Here is a 14,472-nt window from a genome sequence, read left to right as displayed (position 1 = left end):
CCTCTCTGCAGCCCCCCCTCTACCCCCACTCACCGGGCCCTTTCCCTCCGCAGCGGGTCAGTCACGGCAGCAGGCAGACTCGGTGTCTTCTCCGGCGATCTTCAGCTGATGTGCACGCCCACGCTGCGTCTCGTGCGCGCCCACCACACTGTTTCGCGCCCGTTGATCTTCAGCTTGGGATTACCACTCCTTCTAACCCGGATTCTAAATTACTATTTCTTGGTTCTCTAACTCCACTCTGTTGATTCGTAACAAACTGATATTCAGCACATTTCACAGTCTTGCTTTTGCTTCTCATAAATACAAGATTATTTTAAGCAAATGTCTACCCTTCTTTTGGTCCTAAGCCTATTATGCTTCGGACTATAGAGTTTTAGAAAGTGTGGTGGAAGATTCCATGATATCGGCGGTGCGCACAGTGCGGAACCTGGGTGTCATAGACAGAGAAAACGACTGCCCATGTGCCAACCTGTGTGCTGAGTGCAGAGTTTGAGTGCAGAGTGTGAGTGCAGAGTGTGAGTGCAGAGTAGTGAGTGCAGAGTAGTGAGTGCAGAGTGCAGAGTAGTGAGTGCAGAGTGCAGAGTAGTGAGTGCAGAGTAGTGAGTGCAGAGTCGTGAGTGCAGAGTGCAGAGTAGTGAGTGCAGAGTAGTGAGTGCAGAGTAGTGAGTGCAGAGTAGTGAGTGCAGAGTTGTGAGTGAAGATTAGTGAGTGTGTAGAGTAGTGAGTGCAGAGTGCAGAGTAGTGAGTGCAGAGTAGTGAGTGCAGAGTAGTGAGTGCAGAGTAGTGAGTGCAAAGTAGTGAGTGCAGAGTAGTGAGTGCAGAGTAGTGAGTGAAGAGTTGTGAGTGCAGAGCGTGAGTGCAGAGTTGTGAGTGCAGAGTTGTGAGTGCAGAGTAGTGAGTGCAGAGTAGTGAGTGCAGAGTAGTGAGTGCAGAGTAGTGAGTGCAGAGTGTGAGTGCAGAGCGTGAGTGCAGAGCGTCAGTGCAGAGTAGTGAGTGCAGAGTGCAGAGTAGTGAGTGCAGAGTGCCGAGTAGTGAGTGCAGTGTGCCGAGTAGTGAGTGCGGAGTGCCGAGTAGTGAGTGCAGAGTGCCGAGTAGTGAGTGCCGAGTAGTGAGTGCAGAGTAGTGAGTGCAGAGTAGTGAGTGCAGAGTAGTGAGTGCAGAGTGCAGAGTAGTGAGTGCAGAGTGCAGAGTAGTGAGTGCAGAGTAGTGAGTGTGTAGAGTAGTGAGTGCAGAGTGCAGAGTAGTGAGTGCAGAGTAGTGAGTGCAGAGTGCAGAGTAGTGAGTGCAGAGTAGTGAGTGCAGAGTAGTGAGTGCAGAGTAGTGAGTGCAGAGTAGTGAGTGCAGAGTAGTGAGTGCAGAGTTGTGAGTGCAGAGTGTGAGTGCAGAGTGTGAGTGCAGAGTGTGAGTGCAGAGTGTGAGTGCAGAGCATGAGTGCAGAGCGTGAGTGCAGAGTAGTGAGTGCAGAGTGCAGAGTAGTGAGTGCAGAGTGCAGAGTAGTGAGTGCAGAGTAGTGAGTGCAGAGTGCAGAGTATTGAGTGCAGAGTATTGAGTGCAGAGTATTGAGTGCAAAGTGCAGAGTAGTGAGTGCAGAGCAGTGAGTGCAGAGTAGTGAGTGCAGAGTAGTGAGTGCAGAGTAGTGAGTGCAGAGTAGTGAGTGCAGAGTGCAGAGTAGTGAGTGCAGAGTAGTGAGTGCAGAGTAGTGAGTGCAGAGTAGTGAGTGCAGAGTGCAGAGTTGTGAGTGCAGAGTTGTGAGTGCAGAGTGCAGAGTTGTGAGTGCAGAGTTGTGAGTGCAGAGTAGTGAGTGCAGAGTGCAGAGTAGTGAGTGCAGAGTTCAGAGTAGTGAGTGCAGAGTGCAGAGTAGTGAGTGCTGAGTTGTGAGTGCAGAGTTGTGAGTGCAGAGTTGTGAGTGCATAGTTGTGAGTGCAGAGTAGTGAGTGCAGAGTGCAGAGTGCAGAGTGCAGAGTGCAGAGTGCAGAGTAGTGAGTGCAGAGTAGTGAGTGCAGAGTAGTGAGTGCAGAGTAGTGAGTGCAGAGTAGTGAGTGCAGAGTTGTGAGTGCAGAGTTGTGAGTGCAGAGTGCAGAGTAGTGAGTGCAGAGTGCCGAGTAGTGAGTGCAGTGTGCCGAGTAGTGAGTGCAGAGTGCCGAGTAGTGAGTGCAGAGTGCCGAGTAGTGAGTGCCGAGTAGTGAGTGCCGAGTAGTGAGTGCAGAGTAGTGAGTGCAGAGTAGTGAGTGCAGAGTGCAGAGTAGTGAGTGCAGAGTGCAGAGTAGTGAGTGCAGAGTAGTGAGTGTGTAGAGTAGTGAGTGCAGAGTAGTGAGTGCAGAGTAGTGAGTGCAGAGTGCAGAGTAGTGAGTGCAGAGTGCAGAGTAGTGAGTGCAGAGTAGTGAGTGTGTAGAGTAGTGAGTGCAGAGTGCAGAGTAGTGAGTGCAGAGTAGTGAGTGCAGAGTAGTGAGTGCAGAGTAGTGAGTGCAGAGTAGTGAGTGCAGAGTAGTGAGTGCAGAGTTGTGAGTGCAGAGTGTGAGTGCAGAGTTGTGAGTGCAGAGTTGTGGGTGCAGAGTGTGAGTGCAGAGTGTGAGTGCAGAGTGTGAGTGCAGAGCATGAGTGCAGAGCGTCAGTGCAGAGCGTCAGTGCAGAGTAGTGAGTGCAGAGTGCAGAGTAGTGAGTGTAGAGTGCCGAGTAGTGAGTGCCGAGTAGTGAGTGCCGAGTAGTGAGTGCAGAGTAGTGAGTGCAGAGTGCAGAGTAGTGAGTGCAGAGTGCAGAGTAGTGAGTGTGTAGAGTAGTGAGTGCAGAGTGCAGAGTAGTGAGTGCAGAGTAGTGAGTGCAGAGTAGTGAGTGCAGAGTAGTGAGTGCAGAGTTGTGAGTGCAGAGCGTGAGTGCAGAGTTGTGAGTGCAGAGTTGTGGGTGCAGAGTGTGAGTGCAGAGTGTGAGTGCAGAGCATGAGTGCAGAGCATGAGTGCAGAGTAGTGAGTGCAGAGTGCAGAGTAGTGAGTGCAGAGTGCAGAGTAGTGAGTGCAGAGTAGTGAGTGCAGAGTAGTGAGTGCAGAGTAGTGAGTGCAGAGTAGTGAGTGCAGCGTTGTGAGTGCAGAGTGCAGAGTATTGAGTGCAGAGTATTGAGTGCAGAGTATTGAGTGCAGAGTATTGAGTGCAGAGTAGTGAGTGCAAAGTGCAGAGTAGTGAGTGCAGAGTAGTGAGTGCAGAGTAGTGAGTGCAGAGTAGTGAGTGCAGAGTAGTGAGTGCAGAGTAGTACATGCAGAGTAGTGCGTGCAGAGTAGTGGGTGCACAGTAGTGAGTGCAGAGTAGTGAGTGCAGAGTGCAGAGTTGTGAGTGCAGAGTTGTGAGTGCAGAGTTGTGAGTGCAGAGTAGTGAGTGCAGAGTGCAGAGTGCAGAGTAGTCAGTGCAGAGTGCAGAGTAGTGAGTGCTGAGTTGTGAGTGCAGAGTTGTGAGTGCTGAGTTGTGAGTGAAGAGTTGTGAGTGCAGAGTTGTGAGTGCAGAGTTGTGAGTGCAGTGTTGTGAGTGCAGAGTTGTGAGTGCAGAGTAGTGAGTGCAGAGTAGTGAGTGCAGAGTAGTGAGTGCAGAGTGCAGAGTAGTGAGTGCAGAGTGCAGAGCAGTGAGTGCAGAGTGCAGAGCAGTGAGTGCAGAGTGCAGAGTAGTGAGTGCAGAGTAGTGAGTGCAGAGCAGTGAGTGCGGAGTGCAGAGTAGTGAGTGCAGAGTAGTGAGTGCAGAGTAGTGAGAGCAGAGTGCAGAGTAGTGAGTGCAGAGTGCAGAGTAGTGAGTGCAGATTAGTGAGTGCAGAGTAGCGAGAGCAGAGTGCAGAGTAGGGAGTGCAGAGTGCAGAGTAGTGAGTGCAGAGTAGTGAGTGCAGAGTGCAGAGTTGTGAGTGCAGAGTAGTGAGTGCAGAGTGCAGAGTAGTGAGTGCAGAGTTCAGAGTAGTGAGTGCAGAGTGCATAGTAGTGAGTGCTGAGTTGTGAGTGCAGAGTTGTGAGTGCATTGTTGTGAGTGCAGAGTAGTGAGTGCAGAGTGCAGAGTGCAGAGTGCAGAGTGCAGAGTGCATAGTAGTGAGTGCAGAGTAGTGAGTACAGAGTAGTGAGTGCAGAGTAGTGAGTGCAGAGTAGTGAGTGCAGAGTTGTGAGTGCAGAGTTGTGAGTGCAGAGTTGTGAGTGCAGAGTGCAGAGTAGTGAGTGCAGAGTGCCGAGTAGTGAGTGCAGTGTGCCGAGTAGTGAGTGCAGAGTGCCGAGTAGTGAGTGCAGAGTGCCGAGTAGTGAGTGCCGAGTAGTGAGTGCCGAGTAGTGAGTGCCGAGTAGTGAGTGCAGAGTAGTGAGTGCAGAGTGCAGAGTAGTGAGTTTAGAGTGCAGAGTAGTGAGTGCAGAGTGCAGAGTAGTGAGTGCAGAGTAGTGAGTGTGTAGAGTAGTGAGTGCAGAGTTCAGAGTAGTGAGTGCAGAGTAGTGAGTGCAGAGTAGTGAGTGCAGAGTAGTGAGTGCAGAGTTGTGAGTGCAGAGCGTGAGTGCAGAGTTGTGAGTGCAGAGTTGTGGGTGCAGAGTGTGAGTGCAGAGTGTGAGTGCAGAGCATGAGTGCAGAGCGTGAGTGCAGAGCATCAGTGCAGAGTAGTGAGTGCGGAGTGCAGAGTAGTGAGTGTAGAGTGCCGAGTAGTGAGTGCCGAGTAGTGAGTGCCGAGTAGTGAGTGCCGAGTAGTGAGTGCAGAGTAGTGAGTGCAGAGTAGTGAGTGCAGAGTGCAGAGTAGTGAGTGCAGAGTAGTGAGTGCAGAGTAGTGAGTGTGTAGAGTAGTGAGTGCAGAGTAGTGAGTGCAGAGTAGTGAGTGTAGAGTAGTGAGTGCAGAGTAGTGAGTGCAGAGTTGTGAGTGCAGAGCATGAGTGCAGAGTTTTGAGTGCAGAGTTGTGGGTGCAGAGTGTGAGTGCAGAGCATGAGTGCAGAGCATGAGTGCAGGGTAGTGAGTGCAGAGTGCAGAGTAGAGAGTGCAGAGTGCAGAGTAGTGAGTGCAGAGTAGTGAGTGCAGCGTTGTGAGTGCAGAGTATTGAGTGCAGAGTATTGAGTGCAGAGTATTGAGTGCAGAGTATTGAGTGCAGAGTATTGAGTGCAGAGTTGTGAGTGCAGAGTTGTGAGTGCAGAGTTGTGAGTGCAGAGTTGTGAGTGCAGAGTAGTGAGTGCAGAGTGCAGAGTTGTGAGTGCAGAGTTGTGAGTGCAGAGTTGTGAGTGCAGAGTTGTGAGTGCAGAATTGTGAGTGCAGAGTTGTGAGTGCAGAGTAGTGAGTGCAGAGTAGTGAGTGCAGAGTGCAGAGTAGTGAGTGCAGAGTGCAGAGCAGTGAGTGCAGAGTGCAGAGCAGTGAGTGCAGAGTGCAGAGTAGTGAGTGCAGAGTAGTGAGTGCAGAGCAGTGAGTGCGGAGTGCAGAGTAGTGAGTGCAGAGTAGTGAGAGCAGAGTGCAGAGTAGTGAGTGCAGAGTGCAGAGTAGTGAGTGCAGAGTAGTGAGTGCAGAGTAGTGAGAGCAGAGTGCAGAGTAGTGAGTGCAGAGTGCAGAGTAGTGAGTGCAGAGTAGTGAGTGCAGAGTAGTGAGTGCAGAGTGCAGAGTAGTGAGTGCAGAGTGCAGAGTAGTGAGTGCAGAGTTGTGAGTGCAGAGTAGTGAGTGCAGAGTTGTGAGTGCAGAGTAGTGAGTGCAGAGTAGTGAGTGCAGAGTAGTGAGTGCAGAGTTGTGAGTGTGCAGAGTAGTGAGTGCAGAGTAGTGAGTGCAGAGTAGTGAGTGCAGAGTAGTGAGTGCAGAGTTGTGAGTGCAGTTTTGTGAGTGCAGAGTTGTGAGTGCAGAGTAGTGAGTGCAGAGTAGTGAGTGTGTAGAGTAGTGAGTGCAGAGTAGTGAGTGCAGAGTAGTGAGTGCGGAGTGCAGAGTTGTGAGTGCAGAGTTGTGAGTGCAGAGTGCAGAGTTGTGAGTGCAGAGTGCAGAGTAGTGAGTGCAGAGTAGTGAGTGCAGAGTAGTGAGTGCAGAGTATTGAGTGCAGAGTTGTGAGTAGTGAGTGCAAAGTAGTGAGTAGTGAGTAGTGAGTGCAGAGTAGTGAGTGCAGAGTAGTGAGTAGTGAGTGCAGAGTAGTGAGTAGTGAGTGCAGAGTAGTGAGTGCAGAGTAGTGAGTGCAGAGTAGTGAGTAGTGAGTAGTGAGTGCAGAGTAGTGAGTAGTGAGTGCAGAGTAGTGAGTAGTGAGTAGTGAATAGTGAGTGCAGAGTAGTGAGTGCAGAGTAGTGAGTGCAGAGTAGTGAGTGCAGAGTAGTGAGTAGTGAGTAGTGAGTGCAGAGTAGTGAGTGCAGAGTAGTGAGTAGTGAGTGCAGAGTAGTGAGTGCAGAGTAGTGAGTGCAGAGTAGTGAGTAGTGAGTAGTGAGTGCAGAGTAGTGAGTGCAGAGTAGTGAGTAGTGAGTGCAGAGTAGTGAGTAGTGAGTGCAGAGTAGTGAGTGCAGAGTAGTGAGTGCAGAGTAGTGAGTAGTGAGTAGTGAGTGCAGAGTAGTGAGTGCAGAGTAGTGAGTAGTGAGTGCAGAGTAGTGAGTAGTGAGTGCAGAGTAGTGAGTAGTGAGTGCAGAGTAGTGAGTAGTGAGTGCAGAGTAGTGTGTAGTGAGTAGTGAGTGCAGAGTAGTGAGTGTAGAGTAGTGAGTGCAGAGTAGTGAGCAGTGAGTAGTGAGTAGTGAGTGCAGAGTAGTGAGTGCAGAGTTGTGAGTGCAGAGTAGTGAGTGCAGAGTAGTGAGTGTGTAGAGTAGTGAGTGCAGAGTAGTGAGTGCAGAGTAGTGAGTGCGGAGTGCAGAGTTGTGAGTGCAGAGTTGTGAGTGCAGAGTTGTGAGTGCAGAGTGCAGAGTAGTGAGTGCAGAGTAGTGAGTGCAGAGTAGTGAGTGCAGAGTATTGAGTGCAGAGTTGTGAGTAGTGAGTGCAGAGTAGTGAGTAGTGAGTGCAGAGTAGTGAGTGCAGAGTAGTGAGTGCAGAGTAGTGAGTAGTGAGTAGTGAGTGCAGAGTAGTGAGTGCAGAGTAGTGAGTAGTGAGTGCAGAGTAGTGAGTAGTGAGTGCAGAGTAGTGAGTAGTGAGTAGTGAGTGCAGAGTAGTGAGTGCAGAGTAGTGAGTAGTGAGTGCAGAGTAGTGAGTAGTGAGTAGTGAATAGTGAGTGCAGAATAGTGAGTGCAGAGTAGTGAGTGCAGAGTAGTGAGTGCAGAGTAGTGAGTAGTGAGTAGTGAGTGCAGAGTAGTGAGTAGTGAGTGCAGAGTAGTGAGTAGTGAGTAGTGAATAGTGAGTGCAGAGTAGTGAGTGCAAAGTAGTGAGTGCAGAGTAGTGAGTGCAGAGTAGTGAGTAGTGAGTAGTGAGTGCAGAGTAGTGAGTGCAGAGTAGTGAGTAGTGAGTGCAGAGTAGTGAGTGCAGAGTAGTGAGTGCAGAGTAGTGAGTAGTGAGTAGTGAGTGCAGAGTAGTGAGTGCAGAGTAGTGAGTAGTGAGTGCAGAGTAGTGAGTAGTGAGTGCAGAGTAGTGAGTGCAGAGTAGTGAGTGCAGAGTAGTGAGTAGTGAGTAGTGAGTGCAGAGTAGTGAGTGCAGAGTAGTGAGTAGTGAGTGCAGAGTAGTGAGTAGTGAGTGCAGAGTAGTGAGTAGTGAGTGCAGAGTAGTGAGTAGTGAGTGCAGAGTAGTGTGTAGTGAGTAGTGAGTGCAGAGTAGTGAGTGTAGAGTAGTGAGTGCAGAGTAGTGAGCAGTGAGTAGTGAGTAGTGAGTGCAGAGTAGTGAGTGCAGAGTTGTGAGTGCAGAGTAGTGAGTGCAGAGTAGTGAGTGTGTAGAGTAGTGAGTGCAGAGTAGTGAGTGCAGAGTAGTGAGTGCGGAGTGCAGAGTTGTGAGTGCAGAGTTGTGAGTGCAGAGTGCAGAGTTGTGAGTGCAGAGTGCAGAGTAGTGAGTGCAGAGTAGTGAGTGCAGAGTAGTGAGTGCAGAGTATTGAGTGCAGAGTTGTGAGTAGTGAGTGCAGAGTAGTGAGTAGTGAGTGCAGAGTAGTGAGTGAAGAGTAGTGAGTGCAGAGTAGTGAGTGCAGAGTAGTGAGTAGTGAGTAGTGAGTGCAGAGTAGTGAGTGCAGAGTAGTGAGTAGTGAGTGCAGAGTAGTGAGTAGTGAGTGCAGAGTAGTGAGTGCAGAGTAGTGAGTGCAGAGTAGTGAGTGCAGAGTAGTGAGTGCAGAGTAGTGAGTGCAGAGTAGTGAGTAGTGAGTAGTGAATAGTGAGTGCAGAGTAGTGAGTGCAGAGTAGTGAGTGCAGAGTAGTGAGTGCAGAGTTGTGAGTGCAGTTTTGTGAGTGCAGAGTTGTGAGTGCAGAGTAGTGAGTGCAGAGTAGTGAGTGTGTAGAGTAGTGAGTGCAGAGTAGTGAGTGCAGAGTAGTGAGTGCGGAGTGCAGAGTTGTGAGTGCAGAGTTGTGAGTGCAGAGTGCAGAGTTGTGAGTGCAGAGTGCAGAGTAGTGAGTGCAGAGTAGTGAGTGCAGAGTAGTGAGTGCAGAGTATTGAGTGCAGAGTTGTGAGTAGTGAGTGCAAAGTAGTGAGTAGTGAGTAGTGAGTGCAGAGTAGTGAGTGCAGAGTAGTGAGTAGTGAGTGCAGAGTAGTGAGTAGTGAGTGCAGAGTAGTGAGTGCAGAGTAGTGAGTGCAGAGTAGTGAGTAGTGAGTAGTGAGTGCAGAGTAGTGAGTAGTGAGTGCAGAGTAGTGAGTAGTGAGTAGTGAATAGTGAGTGCAGAGTAGTGAGTGCAGAGTAGTGAGTGCAGAGTAGTGAGTGCAGAGTAGTGAGTAGTGAGTAGTGAGTGCAGAGTAGTGAGTGCAGAGTAGTGAGTAGTGAGTGCAGAGTAGTGAGTGCAGAGTAGTGAGTGCAGAGTAGTGAGTAGTGAGTAGTGAGTGCAGAGTAGTGAGTGCAGAGTAGTGAGTAGTGAGTGCAGAGTAGTGAGTAGTGAGTGCAGAGTAGTGAGTGCAGAGTAGTGAGTGCAGAGTAGTGAGTAGTGAGTAGTGAGTGCAGAGTAGTGAGTGCAGAGTAGTGAGTAGTGAGTGCAGAGTAGTGAGTAGTGAGTGCAGAGTAGTGAGTAGTGAGTGCAGAGTAGTGAGTAGTGAGTGCAGAGTAGTGTGTAGTGAGTAGTGAGTGCAGAGTAGTGAGTGTAGAGTAGTGAGTGCAGAGTAGTGAGCAGTGAGTAGTGAGTAGTGAGTGCAGAGTAGTGAGTGCAGAGTTGTGAGTGCAGAGTAGTGAGTGCAGAGTAGTGAGTGTGTAGAGTAGTGAGTGCAGAGTAGTGAGTGCAGAGTAGTGAGTGCGGAGTGCAGAGTTGTGAGTGCAGAGTTGTGAGTGCAGAGTTGTGAGTGCAGAGTGCAGAGTAGTGAGTGCAGAGTAGTGAGTGCAGAGTAGTGAGTGCAGAGTATTGAGTGCAGAGTTGTGAGTAGTGAGTGCAGAGTAGTGAGTAGTGAGTGCAGAGTAGTGAGTGCAGAGTAGTGAGTGCAGAGTAGTGAGTAGTGAGTAGTGAGTGCAGAGTAGTGAGTGCAGAGTAGTGAGTAGTGAGTGCAGAGTAGTGAGTAGTGAGTGCAGAGTAGTGAGTAGTGAGTAGTGAGTGCAGAGTAGTGAGTGCAGAGTAGTGAGTAGTGAGTGCAGAGTAGTGAGTAGTGAGTAGTGAATAGTGAGTGCAGAATAGTGAGTGCAGAGTAGTGAGTGCAGAGTAGTGAGTGCAGAGTAGTGAGTAGTGAGTAGTGAGTGCAGAGTAGTGAGTAGTGAGTGCAGAGTAGTGAGTAGTGAGTAGTGAATAGTGAGTGCAGAGTAGTGAGTGCAAAGTAGTGAGTGCAGAGTAGTGAGTGCAGAGTAGTGAGTAGTGAGTAGTGAGTGCAGAGTAGTGAGTGCAGAGTAGTGAGTAGTGAGTGCAGAGTAGTGAGTGCAGAGTAGTGAGTGCAGAGTAGTGAGTAGTGAGTAGTGAGTGCAGAGTAGTGAGTGCAGAGTAGTGAGTAGTGAGTGCAGAGTAGTGAGTAGTGAGTGCAGAGTAGTGAGTGCAGAGTAGTGAGTGCAGAGTAGTGAGTAGTGAGTAGTGAGTGCAGAGTAGTGAGTGCAGAGTAGTGAGTAGTGAGTGCAGAGTAGTGAGTAGTGAGTGCAGAGTAGTGAGTAGTGAGTGCAGAGTAGTGAGTAGTGAGTGCAGAGTAGTGTGTAGTGAGTAGTGAGTGCAGAGTAGTGAGTGTAGAGTAGTGAGTGCAGAGTAGTGAGCAGTGAGTAGTGAGTAGTGAGTGCAGAGTAGTGAGTGCAGAGTTGTGAGTGCAGAGTAGTGAGTGCAGAGTAGTGAGTGTGTAGAGTAGTGAGTGCAGAGTAGTGAGTGCAGAGTAGTGAGTGCGGAGTGCAGAGTTGTGAGTGCAGAGTTGTGAGTGCAGAGTGCAGAGTTGTGAGTGCAGAGTGCAGAGTAGTGAGTGCAGAGTAGTGAGTGCAGAGTAGTGAGTGCAGAGTATTGAGTGCAGAGTTGTGAGTAGTGAGTGCAGAGTAGTGAGTAGTGAGTGCAGAGTAGTGAGTGAAGAGTAGTGAGTGCAGAGTAGTGAGTGCAGAGTAGTGAGTAGTGAGTAGTGAGTGCAGAGTAGTGAGTGCAGAGTAGTGAGTAGTGAGTGCAGAGTAGTGAGTAGTGAGTGCAGAGTAGTGAGTGCAGAGTAGTGAGTGCAGAGTAGTGAGTGCAGAGTAGTGAGTGCAGAGTAGTGAGTGCAGAGTAGTGAGTAGTGAGTAGTGAATAGTGAGTGCAGAGTAGTGAGTGCAGAGTAGTGAGTGCAGAGTAGTGAGTAGTGAGTAGTGAGTGCAGAGTAGTGAGTGCAGAGTAGTGAGTAGTGAGTGCAGAGTAGTGAGTAGTGAGTGCAGAGTAGTGAGTGCAGAGTAGTGAGTGCAGAGTAGTGAGTGCAGAGTAGTGAGTAGTGAGTAGTGAGTAGTGAGTGCAGAGTAGTGAGTGCAGAGTAGTGAGTAGTGAGTGCAGAGTAGTGAGTAGTGAGTGCAGAGTAGTGAGTAGTGAGTGCAGAGTAGTGAGTAGTGATTGCAGAGTAGTGAGTAGTGAGTAGTGAGTGCAGAGTAGTGAGTGTAGAGTAGTGAGTGCAGAGTAGTGAGCAGTGAGTAGTGAGTAGTGAGTGCAGAGTAGTGAGTGCAGAGTAGTGAGTAGTGAGTGCAGAGTAGTAGGTAGTGAGTGCAGAGCAGTGAGTGCAGAGTAGTGAGTAGTGAGTGCAGAGTAGTGAGTAGTGAGTGCAGAGTAGTGAGTAGTGAGTGCAGAGTAGTGAGTAGTGAGTGCAGAGTAGTGAGTAGTGAGTAGTGAGTGCAGAGCAGTGAGTGCAGACTAGTGAGTGCAGAGTAGTGAGTAGTGAGTGCAGAGTAGTGAGTAGTGAGTGCAGAGTAGTGAGTAGTGAGTAGTGAGTAGTGAGTAGTGAGTAGTGAGTGCAGAGTAGTGAGTGCAGAGTAGTGAGTAGTGGTTGCAGAGTAGTGAGTGCAGAGTAGTGAGTAGTGAGGGCAGAGTAGTGAGTAGTGAGTGCAGAGTAGTGAGTAGTGAGTGCAGAGTAGTGAGTAGTGAGTGCAGAGTAGTGAGTGCAGAGTAGTGAGTGCAGAGTAGTGAGTAGTGAGTGCAGAGTAGTGAGTGCAGAGTAGTGAGTAGTGAGTGCAGAGTAGTGAGTGCCAAGTAGTGAGTGCCGAGTAGTGAGTGCTGAGTAGTGAGTGCCGGGTAGTGAGTAGTGAGTGCAGAGTAGTGAGTAGTGAGTGCAGAGTAGTGAGTAGTGAGTAGTGAATAGTGAGTGCAGAGTAGTGAGTGCAGAGTAGTGAGTGCAGAGTAGTGAGTGCAGAGTAGTGAGTGCAGAGTAGTGAGTGCAGAGTAATGAGTGCAGAGTGCTGATTAGTGAGTGCAGAGTAGTGAGTGCAGAGTTGTGAGTAGTGAGTGCAGAGTAGTGAGTAGTGAGTGCAGAGTGGTGAGTGCAGAGTGGTGAGTGCAGAGTGGTGAGTGCAGAGTGGTGAGTGCAGATTGGTGAGTGCAGATTGGTGAGTGCAGAGTGGTGAGTGCAGAGTGGTGAGTGCAGAGTGCTGAGTGCAGAGTGGTGAGTACAGAGTGGTGAGTGCAGAGTTGTGAGTAGTGAGTGCAGAGAAGTGAGTAGTGAGTGCAGAGTAGTGAGTGCAGAGTAGTGAGTGCAGAGTAGTGAGTGCAGAGTAGTGAGTGCAGAGTAGTGAGTGCAGAGTAGTGAGTGCAGAGTGCAGAGTATTGAGTGCAGAGTATTGAGTGCAGAGTATTGAGTGCAGAGTATTGAGTGCAGAGTAGTGAGTGTACAGAGTAGTGAGTGCAGAGTAGTGAGTGCAGAGTAGTGAGTGCAGAGTAGTGAGTGCAGAGTGCAGAGTAGTGAGTGCAGAGTAGTGAGTGCAGAGTGCAGAGTATTGAGTGCAGAGTATTGAGTGCAGAGTATTGAGTGCAGAGTAGTGAGTGTGCAGAGTAGTGAGTGCAGAGTAGTGAGTGCAGAGTAGTGAGTGCAGAGTAGTGAGTGCAGAGTAGTGAGTGCAGAGTAGTGAGTGCAGAGTAGTGAGTGCAGAGTAGGGAGTGCAGAGTATTGAGTGCAGAGTGGTGAGTGCAGAGTGGTGAGTGCAGAGTAGTGAGTGCAGAGTAGTGAGTGCAGAGTAGTGAGTGCAGAGTAGTGAGTGCAGAGTAGTGAGTGCAGAGTGCAGAGTAGTGAGTGCAGAGTAGTGAGTGCAGAGTAGTGAGTGCAGAGTAGTGAGTGCAGAGTAGTGAGTGCAGAGTAGTGAGTGCAGATTAGTGAGTGCAGAGTAGTGAGTAGTGAGTGCAGAGTAGTGAGTAGTGAGTGCAGAGTAGTGAGTAGTGAGTGCAGAGTAGTGAGTGCAGAGTAGTGAGTGCAGAGTAGTTAGTAGTGAGTGCAGAGTAGTGAGTGCAGAGTAGTGAGTGCAGAGTAGTTAGTAGTGAGTGCAGAGTAGTGAGTAGTGAGTGCAGAGTAGTGAGTGCAGAGTATTGAGTGCAGAGTATTGAGTGCAGAGTGGTGAGTGCAGAGTGGTGAATGCAGAGTAGTGAGTGCAGAGTAGTGAGTGCAGAGTAGTAAGTGCAGAGTAGTGAGTGCAGAGTGCAGAGTAGTGAGTGCAGAGTAGTGAGTGCAGAGTAGTGAGTGCAGAGTAGTGAGTGCAGAGTAGTGAGTCTAGAGTAGTGAGTGCAGAGTGCAGAGTTGTTAGTGCAGAGTTGTGAGTGCAGAGTTGCGAGTGCAGAGTTGCGAGTGCAGAGTAGTGAGTGCAGAGTGGAGTAGTGAGTGCAGAGTAGTGAGTGCAGAGTAGTGAGTGCAGAGTAGTGAGTGCAGAGTAGTGAGTGCAGAGTTGTGAGTGCAGAGTTGTGAGTGCAGAGTTGTGAGTGTGTAGAGTAGTGAGTGCAGAGTAGTGAGTGCAGCGTAGTGAGTGCAGCGTAGTGAGTGCAGAGTAGTGAGTGCAGAGTGCAGAGTAGTGAGTGCAGAGTAGTGTGTGCAGATTAGTGAGTGCAGAGTGCAGAGTAGTGAGTGCAGAGTGCAGAGTAGTGAGTGCAGAGTAGTGAGTGCAGAGTAGTGAGTGCAGAGTGCAGAGTAGTGAGTGCAGAGTAGTGAGTGCAGAGTAGTGAGTGCAAAGTAGTGAGTGCAGAGTAGTGAGTGCAGAGTAGTGAGTGCAGAGTGCAGAGTAGTGAGTGCAGAGTAGTGAGTGCAGAGTAGTGAGTGTGTAGAGTAGTGAGTGCAGAGTAGTGAGTGCAGAGTAGTGAGTGTAGAGTAGTGAGTGCAGAGTAGTGAGTGCAGAGTTGTGAGTGCAGAGCATGAGTGCAGAGTTTTGAGTGCAGAGTTGTGGGTGCAGAGTGTGAGTGCAGAGCATGAGTGCAGAGCATGAGTGCAGGGTAGTGAGTGCAGAGTGCAGAGTAGAGAGTGCAGAGTGCAGAGTAGTGAGTGCAGAGTAGTGAGTGCAGCGTTGTGAGTGCAGAGTATTGAGTGCAGAGTATTGAGTGCAGAGTATTGAGTGCAGAGTATTGAGTGCAGAGTATTGAGTGCAGAGTTGTGAGTGCAGAGTTGTGAGTGCAGAGTTGTGAGTGCAGAGTTGTGAGTGCAGAGTTGTGAGTGCAGAGTAGTGAGTGCAGAGTGCAGAGTTGTGAGTGCAGAGTTGTGAGTGCAGAGTTGTGAGTGCAGAGTTGTGAGTGCAGAATTGTGAGTGCAGAGTTGTGAGTGCAGAGTAGTGAGTGCAGAGTAGTGAGTGCAGAGTGCAGAGTAGTGAGTGCAGAGTGCAGAGCAGTGAGTGCAGAGTGCAGAGCAGTGAGTGCAGAGTGCAGAGTAGTGAGTGCAGAGTAGTGAGTGCAGAGCAGTGAGTGCGGAGTGCAGAGTAGTGAGTGCAGAGTAGTGAGAGCAGAGTGCAGAGTAGTGAGTGCAGAGTGCAGAGTAGTGAGTGCAGAGTAGTGAGTGCAGAGTAGTGAGAGCAGAGTGCAGAGTAGTGAGTGCAGAGTGCAGAGTAGTGAGTGCAGAGTAGTGAGTGC

The sequence above is a fragment of the Lissotriton helveticus genome, chromosome 9, assembly GCF_964261635.1.
Source record: "Lissotriton helveticus chromosome 9, aLisHel1.1, whole genome shotgun sequence".
Classification (NCBI taxonomy): Eukaryota; Metazoa; Chordata; class Amphibia; order Caudata; family Salamandridae; genus Lissotriton; species Lissotriton helveticus.
The sequence above is the reverse complement of the archived record's forward strand: the minus strand, read 5'-3'. Positions refer to the sequence as shown.